Genomic DNA, 9,066 nt, shown 5'->3' with positions numbered 1-9,066 from the left:
TCCCCAGTGGCATTTTGCTATTAGTTTTCCATCCCACTTAATGACAACAAATGTTTACACAGCTTTCGGAAGATAATGTGTCTCACAAGATAAACATGTAAAAGAATGAAATGCAATCCCTTTCAGATAAGCACACTGCAAGATTAAGAACTCTACACAGCAGGAATACATATCACAGCCCTGAATCTCATTTGGTGAAAATCAGCATGAAGTTGCCTAAGATGCATTGCTACATTCACAGTGATCAAGGATCTGGCTAATGTTTAGTAGAAAATTCAAGCTGCTTTTATATGGCTGGCTGCAAAATATATCACTTTAAACTGATATTTTGCACACAATTACAAAATACAGAATATTAAATGACCCCAAGCATTTCCCCAAAGTCCAGGCATTCACCTAGGGATCAATGAAGGGTTCTAGAGTCTCCTGGAACCTACACCATAGATTTCACTTCTATATTAACATTTCAGTCAATCTATAAGACGCAGAAGGCAACATTGCAGATCTGACTATTTAGAAGAAGGAGACTTATGAAAAGATTCAGTCAAATGATGAAACACTGAATGTATTTAAAATAAGCATCAAAGAAAATCACCGATACCACACTCCCATCTCTGCTGCTTGGATTACCTGTTTTGGTGACACTTCAGCTCAATGGGAGGATGGTCTTGTCCCTCTCATTTCCTGGTAAGTACCATTTTTATAGTCCTCCTCTGTAGGAGGAGCCTAGGACCAGTTGCTTCACACATTGGCACCTGTGGCATTTTGGAAACAAGAAGTTCTTTGAACTTTGTTGGTTATTGTCCTAGATCTTTTTTATTTCCTGAAACCAAAGGGGTTTCCCTTCTGTTCAGCACAGAAAAACCAACCCCCCTCATCCATTCCCCCCACCCTCTCAGTCCCCAGAGGCTGATGTCATCACACTTGAAATTCAGTTGCAAAAAAAAAAAAAAAAAAACAAAAAAACAAAAAGCAAATTGCCTTTCAGAAGCATATATAAACCCTGACACCAAAGCACCTTTCAGACAGACACCTCTCCCATCACTCGAATAGAGCAGTTCAGAGCTGGAGATTAAGCAGTGTTAACAGCCATCAGAATGGTCTACTTAACTTTGCAGGTAAATACTACTTCGTGTACAAAATCTGTCCATCTCTTGTCTTTTCCTTTTTGCTTTAAAGAGATAGTTTCACTATTGGAGCAGTTCCTCAGCTAGTCAAAATTGTCATGAAATTAAATGGGAATCTGCCCTAAAATTAACCAGATCGAACTGTTTTCACAGACACTTTTCACAGTTACTAACCTGTTCCTTCTGTGCCTACTCCTTTCGTGCATCCCAAACGTGTTTTGCGCAATGCCCTACGGAGGTTTTGCTGTTGGGAAATACTGCATGTTTCTTGCTCCTCATGTCCACTCTGAGCTGGTTCCTCCTCACAGCTGTAAGAGGGCTGCATGGTAGATCTTAGAGGACTATGCAGCCCCTTCTACTACTGTATTAATTTCCCTTCTGGCTATTCTTGGCACCCCTGCTGGACCGGGCTTTGGAAAACAATTTTTCTACTCAAGCATGTAGGCTCTGAAATATAGTTTTATCCACTTATTTGGTCTGTGAGTCTCACTGTACCACGTTAGAGGCACAAATGGTAAAACGGCTCTGAGAAAGTTCAGGCAGCTTTTAGATGACAAATGATCTTTCTCTGTCTTTGCTCTAGAAATCCCAGAAGATCTTGGCAAGCTCCCGACAAGTACATAAAACTGCTGCTCACGGTTTGTATCTCTCGGCAGAACAGCATTCTCTCTTCTTTTTTAAAGAAAATCTCAGAATAGTTGTGTTATTAATTATAAAAAATGGGAGCTGGGCTTAGCATACTGAGAAAAACTTCTCAAATTCTTGGAAGAGAAAGCAAGCCTGAGGGTCTTATTATGCTAATTATTTCCTTGATTGTCAAAGGTCAAGGAAAAAAGTAACACAAGGTAAAAACGTTGCTTATTAGCCGTGTGCTAAAATAGGATATTTACCTGATTATGAACCAGATTTTCCAAATTCTTACATTTTGACCATAATCTTAAAATATTTTAATTGTAGCAGTTACTAGATTGCTTAAATATGATTCTCAGCTCCTCTATTTGTCTTTGCTTCTTTACTACATTTCATCTTGTTATTAACATTTCTTAGAGTAATTTGTCAATGACTTTTCTTATAATGTCTCATAGGCAGTGTACTGTCTTCTGCAGTATTGCACATCTGAATTTTCTCTACCAAATCAAATTAAGCATAATTTTACTGTGTAGCCATTTGATCTTTTATAAATTTGCATATTAGCTTATTTTGTTTTTATTATTAACAAAACTAATGCAGTGCAGAGAACTTAATGGACAACTGAGAGCAACAAAAATAATAACAAGCCACGTAAGTCTATTAGCTCCAGGACAAACTTATTATACAAGGTCATTTTTATTTAGTTAGTTAGTTCTATTGCACAGCTGTCATACCAGGATGAAAACACTGATGTCAGGACATATCTTTAATAGAAGGGTTAAAAATGTCACTGTTTGCTGAAGTGACAAAGAGCATTTCATGATGGAAAGGAAGCACGCAGACTCTTACGGGTGCTGTGTGATTCAGACCGATTTTCTTTCCATTCGTCCAGTCTAGTTTGACTTCCTTGTTTCCCTCTTGCTGAAGGCACTGGTGCTTTCGTTTCTGGTTTACAGAAGGTATTCTCAAAGTACACAGAGAAAACACAGATTTTGCCGGCAGATGACTTCCAAACTGCTGAGTGTTACAGATTCCTATAGCAATAGCTTTCATAGTGCTACTGCAAGATGTGAATTTTATTTCAGTGAATCACAGCAATGATGAGATTCTCAGCTGTGTTTACAAGCAGTTTTTAGACTCCTAGACTTTAGGTGAGTCCAAATACAGCTCTAAGCAAACTGTGAGTCAGTAGCCATGACATTTGAAAATGAATACTTCCTAGTGAAATTAGGGATGGTCATTTACTAATTGGAACATTTTCTGATTTAAAAAGTCTCCTATGTACCTGCTGATGTTGAAGAGGTTTCCTGTAAGACGTTGAAACAAAATATTTTTATTTTCTTCCTTGATTCATCTTAACTTTTTCATGGGGTTAGTTTCATTTCACACTGGGACAGGTTGCCCAGAGAGATTGTGGAGTCTCCTTCTCTGGAGATATTCAAAACCTTGTAACATGCTCTAGGTGACCCTGCTTGAGCAGGGGAGTTGGACTGGATGATCTCCAGAGGTCCCTTCCAACCTCAACCATTCTGTTTTTCTGTGATTTGTGATTTGGACATACACGCTGTATATTGGACATATACACATACATATTTGTCTGTGTGCATGTGTGAGTGTGCATATGTGTATGTACATATAGAAAGATTTGCAATCATGCACATACTGATTATACTGATTTTTATAGTTTCCCTAGTCTCACTATGTGCCTTTTTCAGAATGCTGTTTGTAATTCATCAAAACAAGGCAATTTGTCTTTGAAATAAAGCAGTTCAGTGGTCTAAACCTAGATATTTTCCACAGAATTATAACACCTCCAAAAATTTGGAGGTGGTAGCCCCTAGACACAAAAATGCTAATATTTTCTGCTATCTGTCCAGCTCTACCTGACATGACATGAATACAGACACTGACTTTGCCTTGGGAAGGTGGTTATGTTGCTCCTTGTCTAACAGCAAAGGTGATTTCAGAGGCAGGAAATCACCTTCCTTCAAACACTGAGTACAGGAAATCTACTTTAATCTGTTCCTGAAGCACAGGCTTGATCCTCTGATATGCTGAGCTGAACTATCAAGACTCCACAAAGGCCTTTTTTTAAGCACTAACGTACCTTTGAGCTTAAGAGGTTTGCTGTCTGAGTCTATATACCTCTGCACATTGTAGGACCAAACTTATAGATAAATCCAGGTGTTGGGTCTAGTCCTGCTTGCCTAAAATAACGGAAGCTTCACCTGAGCTCATTGAGATTAAGTCTAGTTTTATTTTTGTAAAATTCACTCCCCATAACACACCACAAGCAATGTAGCAGGGCACCTGCTCTGACTTTTTTCCAGATATAGGGACATTACTTGTATTGACCCCCCCACAACGTGATTGCTTGAAGCCCAAAGTGGGGGTATGTGGCTGAGCCCTGCAACTGCTTCACTTGCAACCTTGTGAAACCTCCTGAGGAGGTAAATTTAAGATACTGTATGATTTCTTTCTTCCTCACTACAGCTTTTCAAGATTTTTCTGTGATTATCCTTAGCTGAAGACCATAGCACTTTGCAGACCTTACAGAATATAAAGGCATTAAGAGCTAAGGCATGCTGTTACCCCTGTGGCCCTGAGAAACTTGTGGCAAGGGGCAGGAGTCACACTAGCCTGCTCATCTTGGGGTTTCCTGTACTGGCTTAGAGAGAGAAATTGCACCTCAGTTGGACAAGATGGCAATCCCCCATCTCCAGAAACATCTCTCCACTGACTATAGGAGGAGTCTGAAGCAATGATAGTTCTCTCCTAGATTCATTCAAGGGCATGAAGAGATGTGGCTCTGGACCTAAACAGCATGTCCCAGGAGTGACTCACAGCCTGGAAAGCACAGGGAAGCTGTACCACACCTCCCAAATCCTTAGGGCTGTACCTACCCTTCTGACCCAAGGGAGATGCAGGTGCTGGAGAGTCCTGTGTTCTCCAGCTCTCTTTACCCTCAAGTAAATTCACTGGGACCAAAGGATGAAGATTTGTGAGCTGTTAGCACACAGCTCACATAAGTCTTACTCCTCCCCTCTCCCTTGGTGCTGCAGTGGTGGCGAGGAGTGCTCCAGAGGAAACCGTGACCAGCAGCTTTGCCTCCTTCATCCACGCAGTTCAACCGGAGCACTTGTCCAAGGCAGTCTGTCACAGAAGCAAAAGGATGATCCTCGACAACATTGGAGTTGGCCTTGTAGGCAGCACAACGCATGTGTTCGATATTGCTCTGCAGTACTGCCGGGTAGGTGCAACCCCCATATTACCATGCATTTACGTGGTCCCTGTTCTAGCACCACCACGACCAGCAAAGCCTTACTTTGTGACTGAAGTAGGACTTTGGTCTTGCAGAAGGGGGCTTTCTGGCTTCACACAATCGCTACTTCTCTCCAGGTCCTCTCCTGAATTTCCCTCTCTTTCACAGGATCTGTATCCTTCGGCTGCCGTGAGCTCTGTCTACGGCAAGCCAGGCATGAAGCTCTCCCCAACACTAGCTGCATTCACCAATGGAGTTGCGGTAAGGCAGGCTCTTCCAGAAGGAGCTCTGTGGTCCTTTCAAGACACTGGTTAATGCTACTGGAAGCAGCCAGGGGCCTGGGAGGATAACGGGGCCAAAAAGCGTGGGCTGCTCTGCAGTGTTGAACACAGTGCTTTTAGAGCAGTAACATGGGTGCCACTGAATGGCTGGGTGGATGTTCTTACTGACCTTGCACTAGCATGTCCTTATCTCCACTACCCTGGCAGACTCACTCCATGGACTTTGATGACACCTGGCACCCTGCTACTCACCCTTCAGGAGCTGTTCTGCCTGCACTTCTAGCAGCTTCCCAGATGCTATCTCCAAGCACCAAACCAAATGGCTTGGATTTCCTGCTAGCCTTTAACGTGGGTCTGGAAGTGCAAGGAAGGCTCATGCACTTCTCCAGTGAGGCTCACAACATTCCCAAAAGGTAAATCTCCTTTTCTTCAATGAGCTGACCTGAGTAAGCGGGGTTAGAGCATGATGAAGCAATTTTCATAAGAAAAACAAGCATAAGGATGAAATATGACCCCTCTTGGTAACTCACATAGCTCTGCAGACTTATGGCCTCTGTACCAAGCCCTTTAGGCAACTGTATAGGTTTCCGACTAGACAAAATTAGAAACTAATCATATTTCACTGAAGGCTCATCATGGCTAGAAAGAGCGAGAATGGGAAAGAGTTGGTAAATCTGTTAACAGGCCCCCTCAAAATTTTAAAATGACAGTCTAAGCCCACCTGAACTCAGTCAGAAGAAAGCCCTACTGAGACCTGAAGACCAGTTCTGCTATCAGCTGATGAGGCAGCACTTATCTCATTTGCATCTTAGTGATCTCCTCCTCTTGCCTCGAAAATAACCATCAAGAGGACTAACACTGGCAACTGCAGTGTTTTGATCTGAACTATCCAAAGCAATGGCACAGGTCAGACAATGGCCAGAAGCATACAGACAGATGGGCATCTCCCGGCACAACTCCTGCCCATCATTGCCACTCACCAGACAGTGCTCTGGCATGATCTAAGGGGTAGTATGGACTAGGAATTGTTATCCTTAGACAAGTGGGATGAGGACACCTTTTTTTGTCTGGGAGGGGGAAAGCTCAGCTGTATGGACACAAACTGTGCCATGCCACTTGCTCTTAGGAAGAATTAAAAAAAAATTTTTTTGAGATGTTGATCTCACTCCACTGACACAGAAGTTTCAAGTAAATGCTTAGCTTTTTTAGGTGGTTAATTCTGGGTCAAGTGAATCCTGTCTGCAATCGACCCATAGAGGATTTTCATTAGCTGATGTGGCAGTTCATTTCCAGTCCAATGGGCAATTTTGTGAGGGGAATTGCTTTGGTACTCCCTGTGCCATGTTCTGCCAAACAGGTAGGAGTGCTCATACTTACAATTTCCTCTTTAGGTTCCATCCTCCTTCTGTGGTTGGTACCATGGGCAGTGCAGCTGCCACAGCAAAACTGCTCTCTCTGAGCACAGCCCAGTGCACACACGCCTTGGGCATTGCTGCTTCGCTTGCAGGGGCACCGATGGCAAATGCTGCCACTCAAGCCAAGCCACTGCATATGGGAAATGCTACTCGCCTGGGCTTTGAAGCAGCACTGCTGGCTGCCCGAGGGATGGAGGCTAACCCTTTCATTCTGGACGATATCCCTGACTGCTCTGGATTTAGTGCGTTCTACAGTGTCTATAAACCCAAACCACTTTCTGTACCAAGTGACCATCATGAATTCCTCTTGGAGAAGCAGGATATTGCTTTCAAGCGATTCCCAGCTCACCTGGGGATGCACTGGGTAGTTGATGCTGCCTTGTCTGTCCGGAACCTGTTCATCAACTATGCAGGGTCCTTCTCTCCCTCTTTGATTCGCACCATTGTGCTGAAGATCCCAGTATCAAAGTACATTAATAGGCCTTTTCCAAGCTCTGAACACCAGGCCAGACACTCCTTCCAGTTCAATGCCTGTGCTGCCTTGCTGGATGGTGAAGTGGGCCTTAGCTCATTCACAGAAAACAGCATCCACCGGCAGGAACTGAGGGAGCTGCTGGACAAAGTGGTGGTGGAGCATCCCGAAGATAATGTGGCCAACTTTGACAAGATGTATGGAGAGGTAGCACTGCTCCTGCACAGTGGGGATGTCCTGACAGGCAAATGTGACACTTTCTATGGGCACTGGAGGAAGCCTCTGAGCAGAGAATCACTCCTAAAGAAATTTCGATCCAATGCCTCCCATGTGCTGTCAGAAGAAAAAATAGAAACCATCATCACTACAGTGGACAATCTGGAGAATCTGTCAGATAGTTCCCAGCTGGCCTGCATCTTGTGAGGGCAGGAAAGTGGGGCTTGGTTAAGGGACACACCTGGGTGAAAATTTATTTCCTTTCTTCATTGATGTTTTACTATTCATTTCCAATGACAGAAAAGTTTCTGCCCCTTGAAGTCACAGTAGATGCTTTAATATCTAAGGACCCCAAGAAACAGGAGATGTGTCTGTGTGAGTACTTAGTGCACAGATTAAGTTTCAGCTCACAGTTGGTGTTATCTGAGTAGCTGAAAGTTTACAAATACCAAAAAAATCCCAAGAAAATCTCTAAGAATTCTGGGGCATCATGTGGAAGCCAGTCCCTCACAAGGGAGAGTCTAGATATTTTCAAAGCTTCATTCAAATGTATTTCTGTAGAGAATGCCTAAGCTCAAAGTCTAGAAAGAAGAGGAAGTGCAACCACAAAGTTATGTGCTTTTCTAATACTGTTCTGGACACTGTTTAGATCATATTTAGTTAGTTGTGCTGACCAGATAAGAAGAAATCTATGAGTTATTGTAAACAATCCTGTCTGCAAAACTGTCCAGCATGGAAGGATTTTTCTTTTTCTTCCTCCCCCCTTTTCTTTTTTCTTTCATGTAAAAGCTTCCCATTTCTCCCAGCATTTGGGAAATGTTTGTTACCCCTCTGTGTACAACAGACAGTTCAAGGACCCTTGAAACCCCTATGTCTTTTCTGAATGAAAAGCTGTTGTAGGTGAGGGATCCAACATCAGCACATACCTACATCATACACTACCTGCAAGGTTATCCCTGACGATTCTAAGATCATGACACATCACCTCTCCTGGCTTTGGATAGGTAGCCCAGGCACCTATTAAGAGCCAGCTGGCCAGAGGTAGCCTCTATTGCCAGTGCAGAGATGGGCCCTCTGGACGGTGATTTGGGCACATATATGCTGTGACTCCCATTGGGACAAGCCTCTCACAGGAGGGAAAGCTTAATGAATTGTAGCCCTTAACTTGTCTACCTAGCTCGAATGAAATCAATACCTGTGCTCCTAAGTGATCATTTACTGAAAGGCTGCCTTTCCGTTAGTCTTTTCTGAACAGCAAGATGGAGAACTATGGAATGTTCCTCTTCATGTTAAACAAATGCCTGTGATAGCTGATCCAAAAGCCCTGTTTCCAGTATGGTTTTGATACAGACATAGAGCTTCTAAAGAAAGTCAGAGAAGCCTTCTTTTGTGGAGACCAAGATGGAAACTAATCAGGCAAGAAGCAATGTGGGCTGGTTCCTGCTTAGCTTACTGGTAGTGGTCTGTGCAAAGAATTTCCCAGCCAGAGCAAAAATGTTTGCTCACTTGTTAATCTATCCTGTCATAATGTCTAACATAATTACACCAAAACCTTCTAAATAAACAAATGAAATATTTTTTTGAATAAAGATTTAATACTACACTATGTAGACCATGAAGTTTGCATCTTTAATCCACATACACAACACAGTGGCTTTTGCAG

General features: G+C 42.9%; 1 pseudogene; it reads left to right on the top strand.

Annotated features, from left to right (window-relative positions):
* The first annotated feature begins 662 nt into the window (after nt 1–662).
* LOC134145505 (cis-aconitate decarboxylase-like) lies at nt 663–7,610 on the top strand (annotated as a pseudogene).
* The last annotated feature ends 1,456 nt before the right edge of the window (nt 7,611–9,066 follow it).

This window comes from Rhea pennata, chromosome 11, assembly GCF_028389875.1.
Source record: "Rhea pennata isolate bPtePen1 chromosome 11, bPtePen1.pri, whole genome shotgun sequence".
Classification (NCBI taxonomy): domain Eukaryota; kingdom Metazoa; phylum Chordata; class Aves; order Rheiformes; family Rheidae; genus Rhea; species Rhea pennata.
This window is presented reverse-complemented; position numbering and strand designations above follow the sequence as displayed.